We start from the raw sequence: 13,630 nt of genomic DNA on the forward strand, positions 1-13,630 counted from the left end.
ATAAATCGAGCAAAATTTGAAAAAAGTCTACAGCACCCGGTATTCCCAGGCGGTCACCCATCCAAGTACTAACCGGGCCCGACGTTGCTTAACTTCGGTGATCGGACGAGAACCGGTGCTTTCAACGTGGTATGGCCGTAGACAACAAAACGTATAAATCTAACCGTTTTGATATTACCTTCTCGATAGGATCGCCACCTCAGCGAGGCATCCACTTTTTATGTCTCTTTTAACACAGTTTCAATTGCTCAACTGATAAAACCAGGTACAATTATCCATTCGCTCCATCGAAAGATGTAGAAACAAACGCCTTTCCCTTCGCTCAAGGATCGGCGTTGAATAAGGCGGAGGAAACTATGAGAACAGCTACTTAGCAACACAATCTGTGACGTCACATTACCAGAAAACATCCAATCTTCTATCTCTAACAAAGTATCGATTTGGGAATATATCTGCGACAACAAAATTTTGACACCTTCGTTCAACTAATGGCGTAAACAAACAAGCAAATAAACAAACAAATAAACGGCTGTTTGCGAGTGCTTTTAATTTTTGAAATAAATCGAGCAAAATTTGAAAAAAGTCTACAGCACCCGGTATTCCCAGGCGGTCACCCATCCAAGTACTAACCGGGCCCGACGTTGCTTAACTTCGGTGATCGGACGAGAACCGGTGCTTTCAACGTGGTATGGCCGTAGACAACAAAACGTATAAATCTAACCGTTTTGATATTACCTTCTCGATAGGATCGCCACCTCAGCGAGGCATCCACTTTTTATGTCTCTTTTAACACAGTTTCAATTGCTCAACTGATAAAACCAGGTACAATTATCCATTCGCTCCATCGAAAGATGTAGAAACAAACGCCTTTCCCTTCGCTCAAGGATCGGCGTTGAATAAGGCGGAGGAAACTATGAGAACAGCTACTTAGCAACACAATCTGTGACGTCACATTACCAGAAAACATCCAATCTTCTATCTAACAAAGTATCGTTTTGGGAATATATCTGCGACAACAAAATTTTGACAGCTTCGTTCAACTAATGGCGAAAACAAACAAGCAAATAAACAAACAAATAAACGGCTGTTTGCGAGTGCTTTTAATTTTTGAAATAAATCGAGCAAAATTTGAAAAAAGTCTACAGCACCCGGTATTCCCAGGCGGTCACCCATCCAAGTACTAACCGGGCCCGACGTTGCTTAACTTCGGTGATCGGACGAGAACCGGTGCTTTCAACGTGGTATGGCCGTAGACAACAAAACGTATCAATCTAACCGTTTTGATATTACCTTCTCGATAGGATCGCCACCTCAGCGAGGCATCCACTTTTTATGTCTCTTTTAACACAGTTTCAATTGCTCAACTGATAAAACCAGGTACAATTATCCATTCGCTCCATCGAAAGATGTAGAAACAAACGCCTTTCCCTTCGCTCAAGGATCGGCGTTGAATAAGGCGGAGGAAACTATGAGAACAGCTACTTAGCAACACAATCTGTGACGTCACATTACCAGAAAACATCCAATCTTCTATCTCTAACAAAGTATCGATTTGGGAATATATCTGCGACAACAAAATTTTGACGGCTTCGTTCAACTAATGGCGAAAACGAACAAGCAAATAAACAAACAAATAAACGGCTGTTTACGAGTGCTTTTAATTTTTGAAATAAATCGAGCAAAATTTGAAAAAAGTCTACAGCACCCGGTATTCCCAGGCGGTCACCCATCCAAGTACTAACCGGGCCCGACGTTGCTTAACTTCGGTGATCGGACGAGAACCGGTGCTTTCAACGTGGTATGGCCGTAGACAACAAAACGTATCAATCTAACCGTTTTGATATTACCTTCTCGATAGGATCGCCACCTCAGCGAGGCATCCACTTTTTATGTCTCTTTTAACACAGTTTCAATTGCTCAACTGATAAAACCAGGTACAATTATCCATTCGCTCCATCGAAAGATGTAGAAACAAACGCCTTTCCCTTCGCTCAAGGATCGGCGTTGAATAAGGCGGAGGAAACTATGAGAACAGCTACTTAGCAACACAATCTGTGACGTCACATTACCAGAAAACATCCAATCTTCTATCTCTAACAAAGTATCGATTTGGGAATATATCTGCGACAACAAAATTTTGACACCTTCGTTCAACTAATGGCGTAAACAAACAAGCAAATAAACAAACAAATAAACGGCTGTTTGCGAGTGCTTTTAATTTTTGAAATAAATCGAGCAAAATTTGAAAAAAGTCTACAGCACCCGGTATTCCCAGGCGGTCACCCATCCAAGTACTAACCGGGCCCGACGTTGCTTAACTTCGGTGATCGGACGAGAACCGGTGCTTTCAACGTGGTATGGCCGTAGACAACAAAACGTATAAATCTAACCGTTTTGATATTACCTTCTCGATAGGATCGCCACCTCAGCGAGGCATCCACTTTTTATGTCTCTTTTAACACAGTTTCAATTGCTCAACTGATAAAACCAGGTACAATTATCCATTCGCTCCATCGAAAGATGTAGAAACAAACGCCTTTCCCTTCGCTCAAGGATCGGCGTTGAATAAGGCGGAGGAAACTATGAGAACAGCTACTTAGCAACACAATCTGTGACGTCACATTACCAGAAAACATCCAATCTTCTATCTAACAAAGTATCGTTTTGGGAATATATCTGCGACAACAAAATTTTGACAGCTTCGTTCAACTAATGGCGAAAACAAACAAGCAAATAAACAAACAAATAAACGGCTGTTTGCGAGTGCTTTTAATTTTTGAAATAAATCGAGCAAAATTTGAAAAAAGTCTACAGCACCCGGTATTCCCAGGCGGTCACCCATCCAAGTACTAACCGGGCCCGACGTTGCTTAACTTCGGTGATCGGACGAGAACCGGTGCTTTCAACGTGGTATGGCCGTAGACAACAAAACGTATAAATCTAACCGTTTTGATATTACCTTCTCGATAGGATCGCCACCTCAGCGAGGCATCCACTTTTTATGTCTCTTTTAACACAGTTTCAATTGCTCAACTGATAAAACCAGGTACAATTATCCATTCGCTCCATCGAAAGATGTAGAAACAAACGCCTTTCCCTTCGCTCAAGGATCGGCGTTGAATAAGGCGGAGGAAACTATGAGAACAGCTACTTAGCAACACAATCTGTGACGTCACATTACCAGAAAACATCCAATCTTCTATCTAACAAAGTATCGATTTGGGAATATATCTGCGACAACAAAATTTTGACAGCTTCGTTCAACTAATGGCGTAAACAAACAAGCAAATAAACAAACAAATAAACGGCTGTTTGCGAGTGCTTTTAATTTTTGAAATAAATCGAGCAAAATTTGAAAAAAGTCTACCGCACCCGGTATTCCCAGGCGGTCACCCATCCAAGTACTAACCGGGCCCGACGTTGCTTAACTTCGGTGATCGGACGAGAACCGGTGCTTTCAACGTGGTATGGCCGTAGACAACAAAACGTATAAATCTGACCGTTTTGATATTACCTTCTCGATAGGATCGCCACCTCAGCGAGGCATCCACTTTTTATGTCTCTTTTAACACAGTTTCAATTGCTCAACTGATAAAACCAGGTACAATTATCCATTCGCTCCATCGAAAGATGTAGAAACAAACGCCTTTCTCTTCGCTCAAGGATCGGCGTTGAATAAGGCGGAGGAAACTATGAGAACAGCTACTTAGCAACACAATCTGTGACGTCACATTACCAGAAAACATCCAATCTTCTATCTAACAAAGTATCGATTTGGGAATATATCTGCGACAACAAAATTTTGACAGCTTCGTTCAACTAATGGCGAAAACGAACAAGCAAATAAACAAACAAATAAACGGCTGTTTACGAGTGCTTTTAATTTTTGAAATAAATCGAGCAAAATTTGAAAAAAGTCTACAGCACCCGGTATTCCCAGGCGGTCACCCATCCAAGTACTAACCGGGCCCGACGTTGCTTAACTTCGGTGATCGGACGAGAACCGGTGCTTTCAACGTGGTATGGCCGTAGACAACAAAACGTATAAATCTAACCGTTTTGATATTACCTTCTCGATAGGATCGCCACCTCAGCGAGGCATCCACTTTTTATGTCTCTTTTAACACAGTTTCAATTGCTCAACTGATAAAACCAGGTACAATTATCCATTCGCTCCATCGAAAGATGTAGAAACAAACGCCTTTCCCTTCGCTCAAGGATCGGCGTTGAATAAGGCGGAGGAAACTATGAGAACAGCTACTTAGCAACACAATCTGTGACGTCACATTACCAGAAAACATCCAATCTTCTATCTCTAACAAAGTATCGATTTGGGAATATATCTGCGACAACAAAATTTTGACACCTTCGTTCAACTAATGGCGTAAACAAACAAGCAAATAAACAAACAAATAAACGGCTGTTTGCGAGTGCTTTTAATTTTTGAAATAAATCGAGCAAAATTTGAAAAAAGTCTACAGCACCCGGTATTCCCAGGCGGTCACCCATCCAAGTACTAACCGGGCCCGACGTTGCTTAACTTCGGTGATCGGACGAGAACCGGTGCTTTCAACGTGGTATGGCCGTAGACAACAAAACGTATAAATCTAACCGTTTTGATATTACCTTCTCGATAGGATCGCCACCTCAGCGAGGCATCCACTTTTTATGTCTCTTTTAACACAGTTTCAATTGCTCAACTGATAAAACCAGGTACAATTATCCATTCGCTCCATCGAAAGATGTAGAAACAAACGCCTTTCCCTTCGCTCAAGGATCGGCGTTGAATAAGGCGGAGGAAACTATGAGAACAGCTACTTAGCAACACAATCTGTGACGTCACATTACCAGAAAACATCCAATCTTCTATCTAACAAAGTATCGTTTTGGGAATATATCTGCGACAACAAAATTTTGACAGCTTCGTTCAACTAATGGCGAAAACAAACAAGCAAATAAACAAACAAATAAACGGCTGTTTGCGAGTGCTTTTAATTTTTGAAATAAATCGAGCAAAATTTGAAAAAAGTCTACAGCACCCGGTATTCCCAGGCGGTCACCCATCCAAGTACTAACCGGGCCCGACGTTGCTTAACTTCGGTGATCGGACGAGAACCGGTGCTTTCAACGTGGTATGGCCGTAGACAACAAAACGTATAAATCTAACCGTTTTGATATTACCTTCTCGATAGGATCGCCACCTCAGCGAGGCATCCACTTTTTATGTCTCTTTTAACACAGTTTCAATTGCTCAACTGATAAAACCAGGTACAATTATCCATTCGCTCCATCGAAAGATGTAGAAACAAACGCCTTTCCCTTCGCTCAAGGATCGGCGTTGAATAAGGCGGAGGAAACTATGAGAACAGCTACTTAGCAACACAATCTGTGACGTCACATTACCAGAAAACATCCAATCTTCTATCTAACAAAGTATCGATTTGGGAATATATCTGCGACAACAAAATTTTGACAGCTTCGTTCAACTAATGGCGTAAACAAACAAGCAAATAAACAAACAAATAAACGGCTGTTTGCGAGTGCTTTTAATTTTTGAAATAAATCGAGCAAAATTTGAAAAAAGTCTACAGCACCCGGTATTCCCAGGCGGTCACCCATCCAAGTACTAACCGGGCCCGACGTTGCTTAACTTCGGTGATCGGACGAGAACCGGTGCTTTCAACGTGGTATGGCCGTAGACAACAAAACGTATAAATCTGACCGTTTTGATATTACCTTCTCGATAGGATCGCCACCTCAGCGAGGCATCCACTTTTTATGTCTCTTTTAACACAGTTTCAATTGCTCAACTGATAAAACCAGGTACAATTATCCATTCGCTCCATCGAAAGATGTAGAAACAAACGCCTTTCTCTTCGCTCAAGGATCGGCGTTGAATAAGGCGGAGGAAACTATGAGAACAGCTACTTAGCAACACAATCTGTGACGTCACATTACCAGAAAACATCCAATCTTCTATCTAACAAAGTATCGATTTGGGAATATATCTGCGACAACAAAATTTTGACAGCTTCGTTCAACTAATGGCGAAAACGAACAAGCAAATAAACAAACAAATAAACGGCTGTTTGCGAGTGCTTTTAATTTTTGAAATAAATCGAGCAAAATTTGAAAAAAGTCTACAGCACCCGGTATTCCCAGGCGGTCACCCATCCAAGTACTAACCGGGCCCGACGTTGCTTAACTTCGGTGATCGGACGAGAACCGGTGCTTTCAACGTGGTATGGCCGTAGACAACAAAACGTATCAATCTAACCGTTTTGATATTACCTTCTCGATAGGATCGCCACCTCAGCGAGGCATCCACTTTTTATGTCTCTTTTAACACAGTTTCAATTGCTCAACTGATAAAACCAGGTACAATTATCCATTCGCTCCATCGAAAGATGTAGAAACAAACGCCTTTCCCTTCGCTCAAGGATCGGCGTTGAATAAGGCGGAGGAAACTATGAGAACAGCTACTTAGCAACACAATCTGTGACGTCACATTACCAGAAAACATCCAATCTTCTATCTAACAAAGTATCGATTTGGGAATATATCTGCGACAACAAAATTTTGACAGCTTCGTTCAACTAATGGCGAAAACGAACAAGCAAATAAACAAACAAATAAACGGCTGTTTACGAGTGCTTTTAATTTTTGAAATAAATCGAGCAAAATTTGAAAAAAGTCTACAGCACCCGGTATTCCCAGGCGGTCACCCATCCAAGTACTAACCGGGCCCGACGTTGCTTAACTTCGGTGATCGGACGAGAACCGGTGCTTTCAACGTGGTATGGCCGTAGACAACAAAACGTATCAATCTAACCGTTTTGATATTACCTTCTCGATAGGATCGCCACCTCAGCGAGGCATCCACTTTTTATGTCTCTTTTAACACAGTTTCAATTGCTCAACTGATAAAACCAGGTACAATTATCCATTCGCTCCATCGAAAGATGTAGAAACAAACGCCTTTCCCTTCGCTCAAGGATCGGCGTTGAATAAGGCGGAGGAAACTATGAGAACAGCTACTTAGCAACACAATCTGTGACGTCACATTACCAGAAAACATCCAATCTTCTATCTCTAACAAAGTATCGATTTGGGAATATATCTGCGACAACAAAATTTTGACACCTTCGTTCAACTAATGGCGTAAACAAACAAGCAAATAAACAAACAAATAAACGGCTGTTTGCGAGTGCTTTTAATTTTTGAAATAAATCGAGCAAAATTTGAAAAAAGTCTACAGCACCCGGTATTCCCAGGCGGTCACCCATCCAAGTACTAACCGGGCCCGACGTTGCTTAACTTCGGTGATCGGACGAGAACCGGTGCTTTCAACGTGGTATGGCCGTAGACAACAAAACGTATAAATCTAACCGTTTTGATATTACCTTCTCGATAGGATCGCCACCTCAGCGAGGCATCCACTTTTTATGTCTCTTTTAACACAGTTTCAATTGCTCAACTGATAAAACCAGGTACAATTATCCATTCGCTCCATCGAAAGATGTAGAAACAAACGCCTTTCCCTTCGCTCAAGGATCGGCGTTGAATAAGGCGGAGGAAACTATGAGAACAGCTACTTAGCAACACAATCTGTGACGTCACATTACCAGAAAACATCCAATCTTCTATCTAACAAAGTATCGATTTGGGAATATATCTGCGACAACAAAATTTTGACAGCTTCGTTCAACTAATGGCGAAAACAAACAAGCAAATAAACAAACAAATAAACGGCTGTTTGCGAGTGCTTTTAATTTTTGAAATAAATCGAGCAAAATTTGAAAAAAGTCTACAGCACCCGGTATTCCCAGGCGGTCACCCATCCAAGTACTAACCGGGCCCGACGTTGCTTAACTTCGGTGATCGGACGAGAACCGGTGCTTTCAACGTGGTATGGCCGTAGACAACAAAACGTATAAATCTAACCGTTTTGATATTACCTTCTCGATAGGATCGCCACCTCAGCGAGGCATCCACTTTTTATGTCTCTTTTAACACAGTTTCAATTGCTCAACTGATAAAACCAGGTACAATTATCCATTCGCTCCATCGAAAGATGTAGAAACAAACGCCTTTCCCTTCGCTCAAGGATCGGCGTTGAATAAGGCGGAGGAAACTATGAGAACAGCTACTTAGCAACACAATCTGTGACGTCACATTACCAGAAAACATCCAATCTTCTATCTAACAAAGTATCGATTTGGGAATATATCTGCGACAACAAAATTTTGACAGCTTCGTTCAACTAATGGCGAAAACAAACAAGCAAATAAACAAACAAATAAACGGCTGTTTGCGAGTGCTTTTAATTTTTGAAATAAATCGAGCAAAATTTGAAAAAAGTCTACAGCACCCGGTATTCCCAGGCGGTCACCCATCCAAGTACTAACCGGGCCCGACGTTGCTTAACTTCGGTGATCGGACGAGAACCGGTGCTTTCAACGTGGTATGGCCGTAGACAACAAAACGTATAAATCTAACCGTTTTGATATTACCTTCTCGATAGGATCGCCACCTCAGCGAGGCATCCACTTTTTATGTCTCTTTTAACACAGTTTCAATTGCTCAACTGATAAAACCAGGTACAATTATCCATTCGCTCCATCGAAAGATGTAGAAACAAACGCCTTTCCCTTCGCTCAAGGATCGGCGTTGAATAAGGCGGAGGAAACTATGAGAACAGCTATTTAGCAACACAATCTGTGACGTCACATTACCAGAAAACATCCAATCTTCTATCTAACAAAGTATCGATTTGGGAATATATCTGCGACAACAAAATTTTGACGGCTTCGTTCAACTAATGGCGAAAACAAACAAGCAAATAAACAAACAAATAAACGGCTGTTTGCGAGTGCTTTTAATTTTTGAAATAAATCGAGCAAAATTTGAAAAAAGTCTACAGCACCCGGTATTCCCAGGCGGTCACCCATCCAAGTACTAACCGGGCCCGACGTTGCTTAACTTCGGTGATCGGACGAGAACCGGTGCTTTCAACGTGGTATGGCCGTAGACAGCAAAACTTATAAATCTAACCGTTTTGATATTACCTTCTCGATAGGATCGCCACCTCAGCGAGGCATCCACTTTTTATGTCTCTTTTAACACAGTTTCAATTGCTCAACTGATAAAACCAGGTACAATTATCCATTCGCTCCATCGAAAGATGTAGAAACAAACGCCTTTCTCTTCGCTCAAGGATCGGCGTTGAATAAGGCGGAGGAAACTATGAGAACAGCTACTTAGCAACACAATCTGTGACGTCACATTACCAGAAAACATCCAATCTTCTATCTCTAACAAAGTATCGATTTGGGAATATATCTGCGACAACAAAATTTTGACGGCTTCGTTCAACTAATGGCGAAAACGAACAAGCAAATAAACAAACAAATAAACGGCTGTTTACGAGTGCTTTTAATTTTTGAAATAAATCGAGCAAAATTTGAAAAAAAGTCTACAGCACCCGGTATTCCCAGGCGGTCACCCATCCAAGTACTAACCGGGCCCGACGTTGCTTAACTTCGGTGATCGGACGAGAACCGGTGCTTTCAACGTGGTATGGCCGTAGACAACAAAACGTATCAATCTAACCGTTTTGATATTACCTTCTCGATAGGATCGCCACCTCAGCGAGGCATCCACTTTTTATGTCTCTTTTAACACAGTTTCAATTGCTCAACTGATAAAACCAGGTACAATTATCCATTCGCTCCATCGAAAGATGTAGAAACAAACGCCTTTCCCTTCGCTCAAGGATCGGCGTTGAATAAGGCGGAGGAAACTATGAGAACAGCTACTTAGCAACACAATCTGTGACGTCACATTACCAGAAAACATCCAATCTTCTATCTAACAAAGTATCGATTTGGGAATATATCTGCGACAACAAAATTTTGACAGCTTCGTTCAACTAATGGCGAAAACAAACAAGCAAATAAACAAACAAATAAACGGCTGTTTGCGAGTGCTTTTAATTTTTGAAATAAATCGAGCAAAATTTGAAAAAAAGTCTACAGCACCCGGTATTCCCAGGCGGTCACCCATCCAAGTACTAACCGGGCCCGACGTTGCTTAACTTCGGTGATCGGACGAGAACCGGTGCTTTCAACGTGGTATGGCCGTAGACAACAAAACGTATAAATCTAACCGTTTTGATATTACCTTCTCGATAGGATCGCCACCTCAGCGAGGCATCCACTTTTTATGTCTCTTTTAACACAGTTTCAATTGCTCAACTGATAAAACCAGGTACAATTATCCATTCGCTCCATCGAAAGATGTAGAAACAAACGCCTTTCCCTTCGCTCAAGGATCGGCGTTGAATAAGGCGGAGGAAACTATGAGAACAGCTACTTAGCAACACAATCTGTGACGTCACATTACCAGAAAACATCCAATCTTCTATCTAACAAAGTATCGATTTGGGAATATATCTGCGACAACAAAATTTTGACAGCTTCGTTCAACTAATGGCGAAAACAAACAAGCAAATAAACAAACAAATAAACGGCTGTTTGCGAGTGCTTTTAATTTTTGAAATAAATCGAGCAAAATTTGAAAAAAGTCTACAGCACCCGGTATTCCCAGGCGGTCACCCATCCAAGTACTAACCGGGCCCGACGTTGCTTAACTTCGGTGATCGGACGAGAACCGGTGCTTTCAACGTGGTATGGCCGTAGACAACAAAACGTATAAATCTAACCGTTTTGATATTACCTTCTCGATAGGATCGCCACCTCAGCGAGGCATCCACTTTTTATGTCTCTTTTAACACAGTTTCAATTGCTCAACTGATAAAACCAGGTACAATTATCCATTCGCTCCATCGAAAGATGTAGAAACAAACGCCTTTCCCTTCGCTCAAGGATCGGCGTTGAATAAGGCGGAGGAAACTATGAGAACAGCTACTTAGCAACACAATCTGTGACGTCACATTACCAGAAAACATCCAATCTTCTATCTAACAAAGTATCGATTTGGGAATATATCTGCGACAACAAAATTTTGACAGCTTCGTTCAACTAATGGCGAAAACAAACAAGCAAATAAACAAACAAATAAACGGCTGTTTGCGAGTGCTTTTAATTTTTGAAATAAATCGAGCAAAATTTGAAAAAAGTCTACAGCACCCGGTATTCCCAGGCGGTCACCCATCCAAGTACTAACCGGGCCCGACGTTGCTTAACTTCGGTGATCGGACGAGAACCGGTGCTTTCAACGTGGTATGGCCGTAGACAACAAAACGTATCAATCTAACCGTTTTGATATTACCTTCTCGATAGGATCGCCACCTCAGCGAGGCATCCACTTTTTATGTCTCTTTTAACACAGTTTCAATTGCTCAACTGATAAAACCAGGTACAATTATCCATTCGCTCCATCGAAAGATGTAGAAACAAACGCCTTTCCCTTCGCTCAAGGATCGGCGTTGAATAAGGCGGAGGAAACTATGAGAACAGCTACTTAGCAACACAATCTGTGACGTCACATTACCAGAAAACATCCAATCTTCTATCTAACAAAGTATCGATTTGGGAATATATCTGCGACAACAAAATTTTGACAGCTTCGTTCAACTAATGGCAAAAACAAACAAGCAAATAAACAAACAAATAAACGGCTGTTTGCGAGTGCTTTTAATTTTTGAAATAAATCGAGCAAAATTTGAAAAAAGTCTACAGCACCCGGTATTCCCAGGCGGTCACCCATCCAAGTACTAACCGGGCCCGACGTTGCTTAACTTCGGTGATCGGACGAGAACCGGTGCTTTCAACGTGGTATGGCCGTAGACAACAAAACGTATGAATCTAACCGTTTTGATATTACCTTCTCGATAGGATCGCCACCTCAGCGAGGCATCCACTTTTTATGTCTCTTTTAACACAGTTTCAATTGCTCAACTGATAAAACCAGGTACAATTATCCATTCGCTCCATCGAAAGATGTAGAAACAAACGCCTTTCCCTTCGCTCAAGGATCGGCGTTGAATAAGGCGGAGGAAACTATGAGAACAGCTACTTAGCAACACAATCTGTGACGTCACATTACCAGAAAACATCCAATCTTCTATCTAACAAAGTATCGATTTGGGAATATATCTGCGACAACAAAATTTTGACGGCTTCGTTCAACTAATGGCGAAAACGAACAAGCAAATAAACAAACAAATAAACGGCTGTTTGCGAGTGCTTTTAATTTTTGAAATAAATCGAGCAAAATTTGAAAAAAGTCTACAGCACCCGGTATTCCCAGGCGGTCACCCATCCAAGTACTAACCGGGCCCGACGTTGCTTAACTTCGGTGATCGGACGAGAACCGGTGCTTTCAACGTGGTATGGCCGTAGACAACAAAACGTATAAATCTAACCGTTTTGATATTACCTTCTCGATAGGATCGCCACCTCAGCGAGGCATCCACTTTTTATGTCTCTTTTAACACAGTTTCAATTGCTCAACTGATAAAACCAGGTACAATTATCCATTCGCTCCATCGAAAGATGTAGAAACAAACGCCTTTCCCTTCGCTCAAGGATCGGCGTTGAATAAGGCGGAGGAAACTATGAGAACAGCTACTTAGCAACACAATCTGTGACGTCACATTACCAGAAAACATCCAATCTTCTATCTCTAACAAAGTATCGATTTGGGAATATATCTGCGACAACAAAATTTTGACGGCTTCGTTCAACTAATGGCGAAAACGAACAAGCAAATAAACAAACAAATAAACGGCTGTTTACGAGTGCTTTTAATTTTTGAAATAAATCGAGCAAAATTTGAAAAAAGTCTACAGCACCCGGTATTCCCAGGCGGTCACCCATCCAAGTACTAACCGGGCCCGACGTTGCTTAACTTCGGTGATCGGACGAGAACCGGTGCTTTCAACGTGGTATGGCCGTAGACAACAAAACGTATAAATCTAACCGTTTTGATATTACCTTCTCGATAGGATCGCCACCTCAGCGAGGCATCCACTTTTTATGTCTCTTTTAACACAGTTTCAATTGCTCAACTGATAAAACCAGGTACAATTATCCATTCGCTCCATCGAAAGATGTAGAAACAAACGCCTTTCCCTTCGCTCAAGGATCGGCGTTGAATAAGGCGGAGGAAACTATGAGAACAGCTACTTAGCAACACAATCTGTGACGTCACATTACCAGAAAACATCCAATCTTCTATCTCTAACAAAGTATCGATTTGGGAATATATCTGCGACAACAAAATTTTGACGGCTTCGTTCAACTAATGGCGAAAACGAACAAGCAAATAAACAAACAAATAAACGGCTGTTTACGAGTGCTTTTAGTTTTTGAAATAAATCGAGCAAAATTTGAAAAAAGTCTACAGCACCCGGTATTCCCAGGCGGTCACCCATCCAAGTACTAACCGGGCCCGACGTTGCTTAACTTCGGTGATCGGACGAGAACCGGTGCTTTCAACGTGGTATGGCCGTAGACAACAAAACGTATAAATCTAACCGTTTTGATATTACCTTCTCGATAGGATCGCCACCTCAGCGAGGCATCCACTTTTTATGTCTCTTTTAACACAGTTTCAATTGCTCAACTGATAAAACCAGGTACAATTATCCATTCGCTCCATCGAA

At 41.6% G+C, this 13,630-nt stretch overlaps 25 non-coding genes across 25 annotated transcripts; all 25 read right to left on the bottom strand.

Moving 5' to 3' along the window:
- Positions 1-24: 24 nt before the first annotated feature.
- LOC141913432 (5S ribosomal RNA) lies at positions 25-143 on the bottom strand. The gene has a single exon (XR_012620299.1). It is a non-coding gene; the product is annotated as a 5S ribosomal RNA (ribosomal RNA).
- Positions 144-581: 438 nt separating this feature from the next.
- Positions 582-700, bottom strand: LOC141913433 (5S ribosomal RNA). Its single transcript, XR_012620300.1, has one exon. It is a non-coding gene; the product is annotated as a 5S ribosomal RNA (ribosomal RNA).
- A 436-nt stretch (positions 701-1,136) lies between these two features.
- LOC141913434 (5S ribosomal RNA) lies at positions 1,137-1,255 on the bottom strand. The gene has a single exon (XR_012620301.1). It is a non-coding gene; the product is annotated as a 5S ribosomal RNA (ribosomal RNA).
- Positions 1,256-1,693: 438 nt separating this feature from the next.
- Positions 1,694-1,812, bottom strand: LOC141913435 (5S ribosomal RNA). The gene has a single exon (XR_012620302.1). It is a non-coding gene; the product is annotated as a 5S ribosomal RNA (ribosomal RNA).
- Positions 1,813-2,250: 438 nt separating this feature from the next.
- On the bottom strand, positions 2,251-2,369 carry LOC141913436 (5S ribosomal RNA). The gene has a single exon (XR_012620303.1). It is a non-coding gene; the product is annotated as a 5S ribosomal RNA (ribosomal RNA).
- A 436-nt stretch (positions 2,370-2,805) lies between these two features.
- Positions 2,806-2,924, bottom strand: LOC141913438 (5S ribosomal RNA). The gene has a single exon (XR_012620304.1). It is a non-coding gene; the product is annotated as a 5S ribosomal RNA (ribosomal RNA).
- Positions 2,925-3,360: 436 nt separating this feature from the next.
- Positions 3,361-3,479, bottom strand: LOC141913758 (5S ribosomal RNA). Its single transcript, XR_012620605.1, has one exon. It is a non-coding gene; the product is annotated as a 5S ribosomal RNA (ribosomal RNA).
- Positions 3,480-3,915: 436 nt separating this feature from the next.
- LOC141913439 (5S ribosomal RNA) lies at positions 3,916-4,034 on the bottom strand. Its single transcript, XR_012620305.1, has one exon. It is a non-coding gene; the product is annotated as a 5S ribosomal RNA (ribosomal RNA).
- A 438-nt stretch (positions 4,035-4,472) lies between these two features.
- On the bottom strand, positions 4,473-4,591 carry LOC141913440 (5S ribosomal RNA). Its single transcript, XR_012620306.1, has one exon. It is a non-coding gene; the product is annotated as a 5S ribosomal RNA (ribosomal RNA).
- Positions 4,592-5,027: 436 nt separating this feature from the next.
- Positions 5,028-5,146, bottom strand: LOC141913441 (5S ribosomal RNA). The gene has a single exon (XR_012620307.1). It is a non-coding gene; the product is annotated as a 5S ribosomal RNA (ribosomal RNA).
- Positions 5,147-5,582: 436 nt separating this feature from the next.
- On the bottom strand, positions 5,583-5,701 carry LOC141913442 (5S ribosomal RNA). The gene has a single exon (XR_012620308.1). It is a non-coding gene; the product is annotated as a 5S ribosomal RNA (ribosomal RNA).
- A 436-nt stretch (positions 5,702-6,137) lies between these two features.
- LOC141913444 (5S ribosomal RNA) lies at positions 6,138-6,256 on the bottom strand. The gene has a single exon (XR_012620310.1). It is a non-coding gene; the product is annotated as a 5S ribosomal RNA (ribosomal RNA).
- Positions 6,257-6,692: 436 nt separating this feature from the next.
- Positions 6,693-6,811, bottom strand: LOC141913445 (5S ribosomal RNA). Its single transcript, XR_012620311.1, has one exon. It is a non-coding gene; the product is annotated as a 5S ribosomal RNA (ribosomal RNA).
- Positions 6,812-7,249: 438 nt separating this feature from the next.
- Positions 7,250-7,368, bottom strand: LOC141913446 (5S ribosomal RNA). The gene has a single exon (XR_012620312.1). It is a non-coding gene; the product is annotated as a 5S ribosomal RNA (ribosomal RNA).
- Positions 7,369-7,804: 436 nt separating this feature from the next.
- On the bottom strand, positions 7,805-7,923 carry LOC141913447 (5S ribosomal RNA). Its single transcript, XR_012620313.1, has one exon. It is a non-coding gene; the product is annotated as a 5S ribosomal RNA (ribosomal RNA).
- Positions 7,924-8,359: 436 nt separating this feature from the next.
- Positions 8,360-8,478, bottom strand: LOC141913448 (5S ribosomal RNA). The gene has a single exon (XR_012620314.1). It is a non-coding gene; the product is annotated as a 5S ribosomal RNA (ribosomal RNA).
- A 436-nt stretch (positions 8,479-8,914) lies between these two features.
- On the bottom strand, positions 8,915-9,033 carry LOC141913449 (5S ribosomal RNA). The gene has a single exon (XR_012620315.1). It is a non-coding gene; the product is annotated as a 5S ribosomal RNA (ribosomal RNA).
- A 439-nt stretch (positions 9,034-9,472) lies between these two features.
- Positions 9,473-9,591, bottom strand: LOC141913450 (5S ribosomal RNA). Its single transcript, XR_012620316.1, has one exon. It is a non-coding gene; the product is annotated as a 5S ribosomal RNA (ribosomal RNA).
- Positions 9,592-10,028: 437 nt separating this feature from the next.
- LOC141913451 (5S ribosomal RNA) lies at positions 10,029-10,147 on the bottom strand. The gene has a single exon (XR_012620317.1). It is a non-coding gene; the product is annotated as a 5S ribosomal RNA (ribosomal RNA).
- A 436-nt stretch (positions 10,148-10,583) lies between these two features.
- LOC141913452 (5S ribosomal RNA) lies at positions 10,584-10,702 on the bottom strand. The gene has a single exon (XR_012620318.1). It is a non-coding gene; the product is annotated as a 5S ribosomal RNA (ribosomal RNA).
- Positions 10,703-11,138: 436 nt separating this feature from the next.
- On the bottom strand, positions 11,139-11,257 carry LOC141913453 (5S ribosomal RNA). Its single transcript, XR_012620319.1, has one exon. It is a non-coding gene; the product is annotated as a 5S ribosomal RNA (ribosomal RNA).
- Positions 11,258-11,693: 436 nt separating this feature from the next.
- Positions 11,694-11,812, bottom strand: LOC141913455 (5S ribosomal RNA). Its single transcript, XR_012620321.1, has one exon. It is a non-coding gene; the product is annotated as a 5S ribosomal RNA (ribosomal RNA).
- A 436-nt stretch (positions 11,813-12,248) lies between these two features.
- On the bottom strand, positions 12,249-12,367 carry LOC141913456 (5S ribosomal RNA). Its single transcript, XR_012620322.1, has one exon. It is a non-coding gene; the product is annotated as a 5S ribosomal RNA (ribosomal RNA).
- Positions 12,368-12,805: 438 nt separating this feature from the next.
- On the bottom strand, positions 12,806-12,924 carry LOC141913457 (5S ribosomal RNA). The gene has a single exon (XR_012620323.1). It is a non-coding gene; the product is annotated as a 5S ribosomal RNA (ribosomal RNA).
- A 438-nt stretch (positions 12,925-13,362) lies between these two features.
- Positions 13,363-13,481, bottom strand: LOC141913458 (5S ribosomal RNA). Its single transcript, XR_012620324.1, has one exon. It is a non-coding gene; the product is annotated as a 5S ribosomal RNA (ribosomal RNA).
- Between the last annotated feature and the right edge of the window lie 149 nt (positions 13,482-13,630).

Source organism: Tubulanus polymorphus, chromosome 11 (genome assembly GCF_964204645.1).
Source record: "Tubulanus polymorphus chromosome 11, tnTubPoly1.2, whole genome shotgun sequence".
Classification (NCBI taxonomy): Eukaryota; Metazoa; Nemertea; class Palaeonemertea; order Tubulaniformes; family Tubulanidae; genus Tubulanus; species Tubulanus polymorphus.